The sequence below is a fragment of the Ochlerotatus camptorhynchus genome, unplaced genomic scaffold (assembly GCF_037179485.1).
Source record: "Ochlerotatus camptorhynchus isolate MF236.1 unplaced genomic scaffold, CSIRO-AGI_Acam_v1.1 ptg000370l, whole genome shotgun sequence".
Classification (NCBI taxonomy): Eukaryota; Metazoa; Arthropoda; class Insecta; order Diptera; family Culicidae; genus Ochlerotatus; species Ochlerotatus camptorhynchus.
Window position 1 is genome coordinate 6,846,967 of NW_027040858.1, and position 15,277 is coordinate 6,862,243.

Below are 15,277 nucleotides of genomic sequence, written 5' to 3' on the forward strand. Positions count from 1 at the left end.
TTGAGTTGATGGCCAAAAACTTAAATCTAAACTGGGACGATACAGTAGATGCACTGTCGTATTTAATAAACCCAAATTCATCAATCAAAATTAACTTTCTTCACCTCTACATATTCTGGATTCTCCATATTGTCTTTGAGTTCAGATTATTTGAGCTACTGGATCAACAAGGGATTTGATAATGTCCTCATTAAAGACATATGCCCAAGCATATGCATACAATCTATGCGCATGATTTACGATCTGTTTTCATGTTACGTATGCATTAAAAAATGGACTGATTTTAGCGACTTTTCATGCGATTACCCTGCCATCTGGTGGCGAATCCACCTATGCATCGCCAATCATAGCAACCCTGCTGTGTACAGAAAAAATTGACAGCGTTATCAGTTGATTTGCAGCAACCAACCCGGGAGCGAAGAAGTTGGTCATCGTGTGGCACTTCGTGTCCGCTGGATATAGCCGATCCGGCATTTACAACATCCTCTACCTCAAGAGCATCTAACGGAAGCCTGGTTCCGGCCGCCCGATGGTGCTGCCCGACCGAAAAGTGCAGTAGAAGCTGAAGAGAAAGACCGAGGGCAAGGCGGCCTCATCGTTCCGCGCCGTGGGCTGGGAGGTCGGAGCAACCGGTCAAACGGTGAAGAAGTACCTGTACCAGATGGACATTGTTATGCGAAAACGTCAGTCGAGGCTGGCCGTGTCTGAGCAGCAGGTAATCACCCAGAAGGAGCTGAATTTGCTGGTGAAAAACATCCTTCCGGCGGGTACTTTACGTCCTCCACCAAGGAGGTAAGCGATGACGTCAAATATATCTCCCACACCCCGAAGAAGGTCCTTCTGCGGCTGACGAACAGCGAGAAGGTAATGTCCAAGCCGCTATTCTTTCCTTCGGGGCTTGCGGTGAACGGGGAGATATACAGTACTAAGTACCTGCCGGAAGTTGCCGCCTTCAGCAAGAAGTATCACGCGAAGGAGGATGTGGTATTTTGGCCGCACCTGGCCTCGGCCCATTATGCCAAGAGATGACCGGAGGAGATGGACCGGCTGAAGATAAACTTTGTGCCGAACACCGTCAACCCTCCCAAATGTTTGGGCGAACCTCAAACGGAGGATCTGTTCCAATAATTTCGTGGCCAAAGCGGAGGAGCAGCTGATAGCCAAGGCCACGAAAGAGCTAAAGAAGATGCCGAAATCCATCTTTTTATCGGCCATGGCTAAAGTTCCGGTCAACTGACGTAAGGCCGCCCGGCAGGGCGTCGAAGCATTTTTGTAGAAGACTTAGGCTCTGAACCATTTGGTGGATTATTTTAACTTTTGACAGATGGAAAGTTATCGATTAACCCTGCTATCTGAGCGTGGTTACTTCTGACACACAAGAAGTTAAATTTTGACAACCTTGGCTAAGTTCTTCTCGAAAACCGAAACGAAAACCGATTTTCGAACATAGAAAATAACTTTCGAAATGTCATTTTTAACCACGGGTTAAATTGAACTCGGAAAATGGTTCACAGCCTTAATAAGCGTAGGATTTTAGGAAAATGTAGTTTTTTTTTCATGCCCTCACCAACGAAACATGTGTAAGTAGATTTATCGAACTTACACGGAAAAAAGTTTTCATGTAGTTTCTATTGGGAATGCACATAATATTTTCCCATCAACAAAACCAATGGTATCTATTTGAATTTCACATTACATTCATGTGATCACATGAGTTCTATATGATAAATCACTTAAATTTCATTTGACACATAAGGTTCATGTGATTTTGTGGTGCAATTCCCAATTATGATATCACACGAAAGTTATGTGAAATTCTAATGAATATTTTCCATTGGATATGTGATTTATTCTTTGAGTGTATGCGAATCTAACACAAAAGGTTGAAGGATAAAGGGTCGAAGGACGTATCAGCTTTTGTAAACAATGCATTTGTTCGTCGATTTGGCGTAACTGGTATCTCGCCCACGCATGCTAACACTACCATCAGATAGGGGATTTTTTCCCCTACCTGCTAGTGGTGTTAGTAAGCGTGTGCAAGCAACCAGTTACGCCAAATCGACGATCAAATGCATTGTTTACAAAAGCTGATACGTCACTTTGAATAAGTAATCGAGAAATGTCGAATGGAAAAAAAAACGTCGAATGGAACTTAGAGGGACAAAAGGTCGAAGGGAAAACGGTCGATTTGAACATAGATGGACAAAAGGTCGAATGGACATAAGATCGAATGAACAAAAGGTAGAGTGGATAGAAGGTCGAAGGAACAAAAGTTTGAAGATACATAAGATCGAATGGACAAAAGGTCGAATAGATCTTAGAGAGTCAAAAGGTCGAATGGACAAATGGTCGAAATTAAATTACAGGGACAAAAGTTATAAAAAATAACCAACGTCAAAATTGACAAAATATTGTTTAGAAAATGTTCGCTGAGAGTTCAAAAGAACTTTTAAAAAAATACTATGGAAAACTCCCAAAGAACTGCTCATGATTTAACGAAGGAATATGTTCTATAGAAGGTTTGCCGTGGCACACACAGTAACTATTTGTTGTCATAATTTTCCAAAGAACTTCTCATGATTCAAAGAAGGAAACATATTTGAGAGTTAGCTACCCATTTTATTTATCCATTTCGATCCTTTGTCCAATTCGACAATGTGTCTAATTCGACATTTTGTCCATTCGATCTTATGTCCATTCGAACTTTCGAACTTTTGCCGATCTAAGGTCAATTCTACCTTTGTTCCATTTTGATCTTTTGTCTATTTCGACCTTTGGTCCCTTCGACCTTTTGTCCTACAACCAAACTAGCTTAAAATTCTGCAAATGATTTGTTTGGGCCATGCTCCGAATTAGATTCTCAGCCCTCCTCAGAGTTATTTTTGATTGATTGATTGATTGATTGATTAACATTTAAGAGATTTTCAGTGGTAGGTGATCATTAGGGGTAGTGCCAGGATTGAAGCCATATCGTCATTTAGGGTTAATCACTTTGAATTCTTCTCCAAATTCCTTTAGAATACTCCCTAAAATTTGTTTTGATATTCTTTAGAATGCACTAGAATCCTACTAATAGTCTTCATAATAATTTCCTCTGAACTGCCTAGAAATTCATATTTCTTTCTGCTTATAATTTTCTTAAAATACTTTGCTTGTAACTTTTTAACAAATTCCGTTGGAATTCTCATAAGAAGTATTTTAGAATTATATCTTGAATTCCTCTATAATTGTACCAGTCGTGGCTAATCTATATCACATCATTTGATCTGAAATCAAAGACGTTTTGGAGAACCTTAAACATCTTATATACATGGAAATAGATCGTAAATTATGTGTATGGTTGTGGGACAAAAGGCCGAAGGGACAAAAGGTCGAATGGACAAAAGGACAAAATTGACAAAACGTCGAATTGAACTTAGATGGACAAAAGGTCGAATGGCAAAAGGTCAAATAGACGAAGGGTCGAAGTGGACAAAAGGCCGAAATGGACATAAGGTTGAAATGGACAAAAGGTCGAATTAGACAAAAGGTGTAATGGACAAAAGATCGAAATGGATAAGATGGTCAAATGGTTGGAGGATAAAATGGGTTAGTTTATTCAGTTTATTCCGTTTATTCAGTTTATTCAGTTTATTCAGTTTATTCAGTTTATTCAGTTTATTCAGTTTATTCAGTTTATTCAGTTTATTCAGTTTATTCAGTTTATTCAGTTTATTCAGTTTATTCAGTTTATTCAGTTTACTCAGTTTATTCAGTTTATTCAGTTTATTCAGTTTATTCAGTGTATTCAGTTTATTCAGTTTATTCAGTTTATTCAGTTTATTCAGTTTATTCAGTTTATTCAGTTTATTCAGTTTATTCAGTTTATTCAGTTTATTCAGTTTATTCAGTTTATTCAGTTTATTCAGTTTATTCAGTTTATTCAGTTTATTCAGTTTATTCAGTTTATTCAGTTTATTCTGTTTATTCAGTTTATTCAGTTTATTCAATTTATTCAATTTATTCAATTAATTCAGTTTATTCTGTTTATTCAGTTTATTCTGCTTATTCAGTTTATTCAGGTTTATTCAGTTTATACCTTTTATTCAGTTTATTCAGTTTATGCAGTTCATCCAGTTTATTTAGTTTATTCAGTTTATTCAGTTTATTCAGTTTATTCAGTTTATTTAGGTTTATTCAGTTTATCCAGTTTATACAGTTCATTAATTTTATTCAGTTTATTAAGTTTATTCAGCTTATTCAGTTTTTTTCTTCAGTTTATTCGGTTTATTCAGTTTAATCAGTTTATTAAGTTTATTCAGTTTATTAAGTTTATTCAGTTTATTCAGTTTATTCAGTTTATTCAGTTTATTCAGTTTATTCAGTTTATTCAGTTTAATCAGTTTATTCAGTTTATTCAGTTTATTCAGTTTATTCAGTTTATTCAGTTTAATCAGTTTACTCAGTTTATTCAGTTTATTCAATTTATTCAGTTTATTCAATTTATTCAGGTTTATTCAGATTATTCAGTTTTTTTCAGTTTATTCGGTTTATTCAGTTTATTCAGTTTATTCAGTTTATTTAGGTTTATTCAGTTTATTCAGTTTATACAGTTCATTAATTTTATTCAGTTTATTAAGTTTATTCAGTTTTTTTCTTCAGTTTATTCGGTTTATTCATTTTAATCAGTTTATTCAGTTTATTCAGTTTATTCAGTTTATCCAGTTTATTCAGTTTATTCAGTTTATTCAATTTATTCAGTTTATTCAATTTATTCAAGTTTATTCAGATTATTCAGTTTTTTCAGTTTATTCGGTTTATTCAGTTTATTTAGGTTTATTCACTTTATTAAGTTTATTAAGTTTATTCAGTTTATTCAGTTTATTCACTTTATTCAGTTTATTCACTTTATTCAGTTTATTCAGTTTATTCAGTTTATCCAGTTTATTCAGTTTATTAAGTTTATTCAATTTATTCAGTGTATTCATTTTATTCAGTTTATTCAGTTTATTCAGTTTATTCAGTTTATGCAGTTCATCCAGTTTATTTAGTTTATTCAGTTTATTCAGTTTATTCAGTTTATTCAGTTTATTTAGGTTTATTCAGTTTATCCAGTTTATACAGTTCATTAATTTTATTCAGTTTATTAAGTTTATTCAGCTTATTCAGTTTTTTTCTTCAGTTTATTCGGTTTATTCAGTTTAATCAGTTTATTAAGTTTATTCAGTTTATTAAGTTTATTCAGTTTATTCAGTTTATTCAGTTTATTCAGTTTATTGAGTTTATTCAGTTTATTCAGTTTATTCAGTTTATTCAGTTTAATCAGTTTATTCAGTTTATTCAGTTTATTCAGTTTATTCAGTTTATTCAGTTTAATCAGTTTACTCAGTTTATTCAGTTTATTCAATTTATTCAGTTTATTCAATTTATTCAGGTTTATTCAGATTATTCAGTTTTTTCAGTTTATTCGGTTTATTCAGTTTATTCAGTTTATTCAGTTTATTTAGGTTTATTCAGTTTATTCAGTTTATACAGTTCATTAATTTTATTCAGTTTATTAAGTTTATTCAGTTTTTTTCTTCAGTTTATTCGGTTTATTCAGTTTAATCAGTTTATTCAGTTTATTCAGTTTATTCAGTTTATCCAGTTTATTCAGTTTATTCAGTTTATTCACTTTATTCAGTTTATTCACTTTATTCAGTTTATTCAGTTTATTCAGTTTATCCAGTTTATTCAGTTTATTAAGTTTATTCAATTTATTCAGTGTATTCATTTTATTCAGTTTATTCAGTTTATTCAGTTTATTCAGTTTATGCAGTTCATCCAGTTTATTTAGTTTATTCAGTTTATTCAGTTTATTCAGTTTATTCAGTTTATTTAGGTTTATTCAGTTTATCCAGTTTATACAGTTCATTAATTTTATTCAGTTTATTAAGTTTATTCAGCTTATTCAGTTTTTTTCTTCAGTTTATTCGGTTTATTCAGTTTAATCAGTTTATTAAGTTTATTCAGTTTATTAAGTTTATTCAGTTTATTCAGTTTATTCAGTTTATTCAGTTTATTCAGTTTATTCAGTTTATTCAGTTTATTCAGTTTATTCAGTTTATTCAGTTTAATCAGTTTATTCAGTTTATTCAGTTTATTCAGTTTATTCAGTTTAATCAGTTTACTCAGTTTATTCAGTTTATTCAATTTATTCAGTTTATTCAATTTATTCAGGTTTATTCAGATTATTCAGTTTTTTCAGTTTATTCGGTTTATTCAGTTTATTCAGTTTATTCAGTTTATTTAGGTTTATTCAGTGTATTCAGTTTATACAGTTCATTAATTTTATTCAGTTTATTAAGTTTATTCAGTTTTTTTCTTCAGTTTATTCGGTTTATTCAGTTTATTCTGCTTATTCAGTTTATTCAGGTTTATTCAGTTTATACGGTTTATTCAGTTTATTCAGTTTATGCAGTTCATCCAGTTTATTTAGTTTATTCAGTTTATTCAGTTTATTCAGTTTATTCAGTTTATTTAGGTTTATTCAGTTTATCCAGTTTATACAGTTCATTAATTTTATTCAGTTTATTAAGTTTATTCAGCTTATTCAGTTTTTTTCTTCAGTTTATTCGGTTTATTCAGTTTAATCAGTTTATTAAGTTTATTCAGTTTATTAAGTTTATTCAGTTTATTCAGTTTATTCAGTTTATTCAGTTTATTCAGTTTATTCAGTTTATTCAGTTTATTCAGTTTAATCAGTTTATTCAGTTTATTCAGTTTATTCAGTTTATTCAGTTTATTCAGTTTAATCAGTTTACTCAGTTTATTCAGTTTATTCAATTTATTCAGTTTATTCAATTTATTCAGGTTTATTCAGATTATTCAGTTTTTTCAGTTTATTCGGTTTATTCAGTTTATTCAGTTTATTCAGTTTATTTAGGTTTATTCAGTTTATTCAGTTTATACAGTTCATTAATTTTATTCAGTTTATTAAGTTTATTCAGTTTTTTTCTTCAGTTTATTCGGTTTATTCAGTTTAATCAGTTTATTCAGTTTATTCAGTTTATTCAGTTTATCCAGTTTATTCAGTTTATTCAGTTTATTCAATTTATTCAGTTTATTCAATTTATTCAAGTTTATTCAGATTATTCAGTTTTTTCAGTTTATTCGGTTTATTCAGTTTATTTAGGTTTATTCACTTTATTAAGTTTATTAAGTTTATTCAGTTTATTCAGTTTATTCACTTTATTCAGTTTATTCACTTTATTCAGTTTATTCAGTTTATTCAGTTTATCCAGTTTATTCAGTTTATTAAGTTTATTCAATTTATTCAGTGTATTCATTTTATTCAGTTTATTCAGTTTATTCAGTTTATTCAGTTCATTCAGTTTATTTAGTTTATTCAATTTATTCAGGTTTATTCAGTTTTTTAAGTTCAATAAGTTTATTCGGTTTTTTTTTTTCAGTTTGTTCAGTTGTTTCTGTTGTTTCGGTATGTTTAGTTTATTCAGTTTATTCAGTTTATTCAGTTTATTCAGTTTATTCTGCTTATTCAGTTTATTCAGTTTTTTTCAGTGTACTCAGTTGATTCAATTTATTATGTTCATTAAGTTTATTCAGATTATTCAGTTTATTCAGTTTTTATTCAGTTTATTCGGTTTATTCAGTTTATTCAGTTTATTTGGTTAATTCTGCTTATGCAGTTTATTAAATTTATTCAGTTTATTTATTTTAATTTTTAATAATTGTTTTTATTTATTTAAATAAATAAACAAATAAAATAAAATCTATATATTTTATAAAAGCGCTTGTCCATAAAAAGGTTTGAAACGCGGTTTCTATAGTCCATCTTTCATCATCCATAAATCATGCAAATCTTAAAATTTAACATGATTTCTGTCAAACCAACTCATTTACCCGCTTGGTTAGGGTCGGTTGCTTTGCTAAATAGCCTTAGTCTTTGCCTAGTTCATCTCTGTTTCCCACTTGAGAGGACACAAGCGCGCAGCATCTAGGTACGCCGCTCTGCATTCAGCGCATTGAGCGAGTCGTTGTTCGTTCCCACGCGACGATCACACGAGCGCAGCGAGAAAAATCACGAGATTATGATTATACACCTCGTAATCGTATATGTAAACATTCTCGCGAATAAATAAGAAAATCCAACGAAAACGCACATGCCGATGCCGATGGAGTTATGGGAATCCTGCTCGTCGCAGCCGAGTAAACGATCGACGACTTGACGGATGTGGTGAATGTGTGGAGCAGAGCAGAGCAGTGCCCCGCGATGAGCGGAAGGGGCGCACGTTCTCCACATCCAACGAGACGACGACAACTGCAACAACAAGTGTTGGTACTAGACTAAGGGGTAGATGCTTGCACTTTGGTTAGCATAGCATGTGTAATGTCGGTAAAAAGGTGGGGGATAGGGAGCGCACTGCTCCGGAGTGAAGCTGCACGGCCGATGAGAGTAGCTCAGTAACTGAGTCGAATTCAATTCAAAATTGCAAACAGTGGGGTTAACCAGTATCTTACTTCTTACTGTATTCGACGTATTTGAAATTATCATAAAATATTTAAGTATTTTCGAAAAACTCAAACATGTAAACTAGAGCTTTATGGGATGAACAATGTTTGTTCTACGGATAATTTTGTTTTTGAGTGTAAGGCAAGAAAATGAAAATATCAAAAGTTGTTCCGCCCCCTAGTGAGTATTTAAGCAAAATTGTCATTACATTTCTAGGAAAACCTGCTTGTATATGAGGAAAATCGATCAGAATTGTACTCAGTCTTGGAGTCGTCTCATTATCCAGAAGCTTTTCCTGGCAAATCGAGGAAAACTTTTCTCATTCGCTGAGCATCAACCCACTTTTTTCCAATTTTAAGTCAAATTCGACTCTATTTTGAGTTACTCTCATTGGCCGTGTGATGAATGAAGAAAAGCAACACACAGGGCCTTTGTTCGGGCAAAACGTGGAAGGCAGCTGAATAGAGGGCCAATCAATCAATCAAAAGTATTATTCGCTGATATTTATTCATGTCCTCTCTCTCCGGTACACCGCACCGCATCAAGCGTCGTGCGGCAAGAACAAAGCGGACACGGTGGTGGGGGCTTGCTTGGTGTCCTCAGCCACTATCGCGAGTGGTCGATTTTCCTGCTTTACAGGGGCTTCCCGCGCTTCTCGGGTTGCCAGATAGCTTTCAAACATGTTTTAAGCGAAATTCACCATTTTCCCCGATCTGTCCAAGTGTTTAGATAACACATGGAATGAAGCCAGCAACTATTTTGATTCCGCATAAACTGTTTCGTCATGGCTTGCTGCAGCCAGCACTTGAAAAAGTTGATCCGCTGCGCGCTGATCCTTCTTTTATGCCACCGCGAACCCCACTGCTTCTGGGAATCCACTTTGGGTTAACCACTTTAGGTTTTGTTTTTCATTTTTTCACGATTGACTTCTACCCCACTTCGGTAGTAGCGGCGCTGTCCCCGCATATCATCACTCAAGTAATCCCGAAGCCAAAGCTCGAAGCAGGCGGGTCAGCGAGTTGCTTGCTGTTTGGGTTGGTTTGAGAGCTCCATCGCCGCTGACTGTCACTGCCAGAGCCACATCGCTGGCTGCCGCAGTGGCGGTGGTGGTGAGTTGATTAATTCAACATTTTATGGGTGGTGAAAAGTAAATTGTGAATACCGAGGGGGGGAGGGAGTGAAATTGTTGTAAGGTTTCGATATAATTGGGATTTTTCGTCGATCGGCTTTCGATTGATGATTGGATTGAAGCCGTGTTCGGAGAGGAGATGCGGACTCGCGTGCCTGGCTGAGGGTGCGTGTTTTGGAACAAGTGACTGCTAATGGCTGATTGTTTTGCTTTTATCGGGTAATAATAATTGGTGGCATTTTTGAATTAGTAAACGGTTCGATTCGATGAATGTTTTTGGTGGGTTTAGGTAGCGTGTACATTAGTTTGTTTTTGGCAGTTTGTTGATTAATTCAGCTTGTTGATTGTTTGTAGTATGTCGTCGAAAAGTGGTGAATTGTGCGACACAGAACCTAAATCCTTTGTAAACACGAATCAAATCTTCCCTCAGCCTTGAACGATGAGCAACCCCCCGTAACAAACCGGTTTTAAAGTCTCCCTTATCTCTATGCTCATCTTCGCACCGAGGAGCGGCTCATCCATTCAATGGGAAGCTTTAGTGTTGATACCTGTTGATACTAGACGCATGTAAACAATTTAGTTAACATTAACTATCAGTCCGTCAGCTACCTACCCAGTTGATTAAGGTAAACGTATGTTGTGTTTTATAGTCGTGAATGCACACAAATTTCTGACTCGCTTGTGTTCCCCCCTTTACAATGTTGTAGTGTAGTTTGTTTACAAAAGCAAACCGCGTCGACGTTGTGTTCTAGTTAAATGACACCGGAAGGAGCGATGTTTGGGCGTCGGAAATCATACGGCCTGCTTTGTTATAGGGTTTTATTTTGATTATGTGAAAAAAGTAGCATGCTAATTTTTGCTCTCGATTAGCTATATTTCCGAAAACTGACTCAATGCGATCATTACTGGTTTGGATTGATGCTAATTGGAAAGAACGCAATGATGTTTCAGTTCCAAATCATATGCTAATTGCGACAGATCGATTATTTCATAACGTGGCTGTTAACACGATAGACTAATAGTACGTTTAGACTACAGAGTTACAACATGTTATAACGGTTGTCAAATAATTGCAATACAGAATGAAAGTCATCCGATGCTAACGCAAAAAAATCTGGTTGCCGTCTACTCTGACGAAAAATAAATCACAATGTTGTTCGCAACATTTTCTCTTGGCGGGACTCTTATTATAACATCGACTCTGATTGAAACACCCCTCGAAAAGTAGGTTAATCCACGAACCCTTCATTAAACTCTGTCAAATGTCAATGCCAACATTTCAAAACGGGTGAAATTGTTTTGGTAAACAATGGCTTTGGCCGCCGATTTATTGCTCGCACATGTAAAGTAACGGCACCATCAGGTAGAGGAATGTTTCCTCCTCCAGCTGACATCGTTATCTAGCAGGAATGAGCTTTTATTTGCAAGAAGTCGGCTCGATGTTTACAAAAGCAGTTTTGCCCTAATGAAACGTTGCCACTGATTTATGAGGCGAATCAAAACAAACACAAACTTTGAAATTTTTTACACTGAACAAAAATATCCGCAATTGACTTTTCTGACGTTTATAAGTTGCACACTGGCCTGAAGGGTGTCCCACATCAAATTGCATCACGGAAAAAACCGGTGTTGAAAATTCCCTATTGGGTATTTTTTCTTGAAAATTTCGGTAGAAGTAGTTAAGAGTGTATTGCTTACACTGTATTTTTATCGCTGTCAGTTTTTCGAGATTTGGAAAAAAATGGCGTCACCCGCAAAGCAACGTCGCGAATTGATTTTCCGCAAGCACCTGGAAAATCCTCTACTCTCTCATCGGGACATCGGAAAACAACACGGAATCATGCAGTCAACGGTGAGTCGTGTGACTAAACGTTACTACGAAACTCTGAGCATCGAACGGAAGGAGAAATGCGATCAGTGATCAGGATCAGAAGCGTATCGTGAAAGCGCTTAAGCGGAATCCCAATGCTTCGGTCAGGGATGTGGCCAAAAAGTTTAATCTGTCCAAGTCTTTCGTTCAGAGAGCCAAGGACCGGGAGGGACTGGAAAGTGCAGAAGGCTCCAAATCGTGACGAACGGCAAAACACGGTGGGAAAGTCCCGTCCCGGAAACTGTACACCCAGATGCTGACGAAGCATCATTGTCTTATCATCGATGATGAGATTTACGTTAAGGCGGACTTCCGGCAGCTTCCGGGGCTAGTGTTTGATGTTCAGGAGGAAGTAAGGGCCTCCCTTAGCTCAGTCGGTAAAGGCGCAGCTACAAAGCAAGACCATGCTGGAGGTGGCTGGGTTCAATTCCCGGTCCGGTCTAGGAATTTTTCGGGTTGGAAAATTTCTCGACTTCCCTGGGCATAGAAGTATGATTGAACTTGCCACACAATCATACCAATGCAAAAATGGTACAGGCATCGAAAGCTCTCAATTAATAACTGTGGAAGTGCATCTAGAACACTAAGTTGAGAGCACGCAATAAGCTAATATGCGATATGCAATAAGCTTGAAATGCGAAGAAGAAGAAGAAGAAGAAGGAAGCAGAAACCTTCAAAGTTTGCCAAGAAATACATGATTTGGCAAGCGATGTGCGATACATGTGGCAAACGGAGTGCGCCGTTCGTGACTACCGGGTCTTTAAAGGGGAGATCTACCTCAATGAGTGTCTACAGAAACTTCTGCTTCCTCTGTTGAAGCAACACGAGGGCCCTACGATCTGCTTGCCGGATCTAGCTTCGTGCCACTATTCAAATGTTTTCTTGGAGTGGTACGAAGCCAACGGGGCCTGACTTTCGTACCCAAGAACTAAGGCCCATCGAAAAATACAGGGCTATTATGAAGCAGGCATGACGGAAGCATCCCAAGGAGGTCAAATCTGAGGAAGACATGAAGAAAAAGTGGGTTTCCGTACAGAAAAAGCTGCAGCCAGATGTTGTACAGAACCTATTGAGTTGAGTTAAGCGTAAGGTGCGAGCGTACGGTTATGGTATTGAAGTTGAATGGAATAAATCATGCCAAAAACTTACTTATGGCTTATATCTTATTGTCTGAAAGTTTGAAAAGGATCGATCAACTAGGTAATTTTCTACAGCGTTTTTTTTTCCGTGATGCAATTTGATGTGGGACACCCTTTAATCCCATTTTCAAGTGCAAAATTTGTTATCATCACTTTCGCTCCAGCCAAAAATGATGTTTATTATTGTTATCCCCACTTTCGGACCATTAATACTCGCGCATATAGGCAACACTGGGGGTGCATTTTCAATCGTGGCATGAAATTGATATGATTTTGATCCAGAGATGATGGATTTTGATTCTCAATACGTCAAACGATATGAGATTTGCCTACGAATCTGTTAAAATTAAGAATTTATCAAATTTCAAAAGGTCACTATTAAAAATTGCACGAACGTGCAACTGTTACTATGACCATTAAAATTATCACAGATTGCCTGCAAAAAGCGTTTTCCCTAACACAGATTTCAAAATCGAATTCCATTCAGTCTCGCAAAACAGTGTTTATTGTGATGAGTGGTGGTGTCCGGTCGTCATCAGCAGCAGTGCTTTCGACACGTGATGTTGTAATTTTTTCTCCAGTACACAACGAAAGGCTCCCCGTAAGCAGCTAGCTATCAATGATGCCCTCAAGAGCCCTCGATTCACCGAAGAAGGAGGAAGAAGCCGCACCGCTACTGATCGGATTCAGTTGCTCGTCGTGAGCCGTTGTGGGCCATCTGTGTCAAGCGCGTCACCCTCGTTCCAAACAACATACAGCTCGCCAGCCTCATCCGTGTTGAACCCTCTAATAGTTCAGCATTACTCAACCATCACGTCAAAACGGGTTTTTTTTTTCAGGACCACCAATAATTTTTTGTTGTATAAGAGTTAATTTTCATTGAACGTTCGCTCGCCTTGCTGCCAGTCACATTACTCCCAAAGCTCTTTGATAATGTTCCCAGCAACCAAACGTGTGTGGTCAAATGCAACGACTGAATACCACATGACCTTGTCAATTAACCAGAAACACTTCGAATTAAGGTAAGGTTTTCTCCAGGACACTGGAAAAAAAAACAAACAAAAAACCTCGAATTTATAGGATTGATCACGAATATCTCGCGATTGCAAAATTTTCACCTCCAATTATGATAAGGGGGGACCAAGGGATAAATATCACATGAAGAAAATTTCCTCAAATTTTGAAAAAATCATATGCAAAATTTTCACCTCCAATTATGATTAGGGGGTACCAAGGGGAATTTTGCAACATTTTCACCTCCAATTATGATAAGGGGGGACCAAGGGGAAAATATCATATGAAAAAGAATTTCCTCAAATTTTGAAAAAATCATATGCAAAATTTTCACCTCCAGTTATGATAAGGGGGGACCAAGGGGTAAATATCATATGAAAAAAAATTTGCTCAAATTTTGAAAAAATCATTTACAAAATTTTCACCTCCAATTATGATAAGGGGGGCACAAAAGGAAAATATCATATGAAAAAAAAAAAAATTTCCTCAAATTTTGAAAAAATCATATGCAAAATTTTCACCTCCAATCATGATAAGGGGGGGGGGACCAAGAGGAAAATATCATATGAAAAAAAAATCCTCAAATTTTGAAAAAATCATATGCAAAATTTTTACCTTCAATTATGACAAAGGGGGAACCAAGGGAAAAAATATCATGTGAAAAAAAATTTCCTCAAATTTTGAAAATATCATCTGCAAAATTTTCACCTCCAAAAATTTTTTTTTGTAGTTGTTACATATTGAATAAACCAAAAATTCCGTGTACGATAATGCGTAATTCTTCTATCAGAAAACGAGGCGTTCCCGTGAAAAAAAAAGGGGTTTCCCTAACACAGTCGCTGAATATTGATACCAAGCACGTAATCCTACGTCAAATCTACGGTAGTGTCTTGGATACAACCGCTTATTTTTTTAAGGTTTCGTCACGAGTTGAACGAGGAAGAGTACTTATGATGTGTTGACGCAGTATAGTTATGACAAACCAAGCTAAAAGATCAAAGTTGCGTCTGATGATGGCTGAAGCAAAGTAAATCGAAACGCGTTACGCAAATAAATACTGTTTTATTTTCAACGTCACTGGAAAAAGTCAATCTAATCGAATTAGTACATGTACCAACCGGAAAATAGAACTAGTGCATGAAACAGTCGTTAATTGCCTCATTTTTCATGCCTAACACAACGTGTAAAAGTATAGAAATGAATTAGACTTCGCACGTTCATAATAAAAACGACCAAAATCAAAATTTGTTATGCTTATAATGCATGTATTTTGATGGACTTTCCGAATAATTTGCAATACATTGTTAAACAACGTAAATAAGTATCATATTCTCTAAAGCTTGAACCATCATATTCAGTTTGAAATTTTGATCACTCGGCGTAGAAACGCGTGGATTGTGTGATTGGATTTTTCCACGGCTCCGTAAAGTTTTGTTTTAACAATTGAGCCTTACCAATCAAACGATTTGAAAGGATTTTTTTTTAACATGCCACTCACTTACATTACTTTTCTGGAGAATTTTTTTTGATTCCCCCGTCATTATTATTTTACTCCCTGTGAGAACTTGTCCTAATCAATTTCACCTCGATTACCAACTTCACCCCATTTAACGGTAGTTTTATCAATTTTGAGT

At 35.7% G+C, this 15,277-nt stretch overlaps 2 protein-coding genes across 8 annotated transcripts in view; one reads left to right on the plus strand and one right to left on the minus strand.

The window, feature by feature from the left end:
• The window catches only part of Irk1 (Inwardly rectifying potassium channel 1), a 308,434-nt gene that overhangs the window by 70,589 nt on the left and 222,568 nt on the right, over nucleotides 1–15,277 (plus strand). The gene's annotated exons all lie outside the window — the stretch shown is intronic.
• The window catches only part of LOC135710138 (serine/threonine-protein phosphatase 2B catalytic subunit 3-like), a 166,925-nt gene that overhangs the window by 8,481 nt on the left and 143,167 nt on the right, over nucleotides 1–15,277 (minus strand). The gene's annotated exons all lie outside the window — the stretch shown is intronic.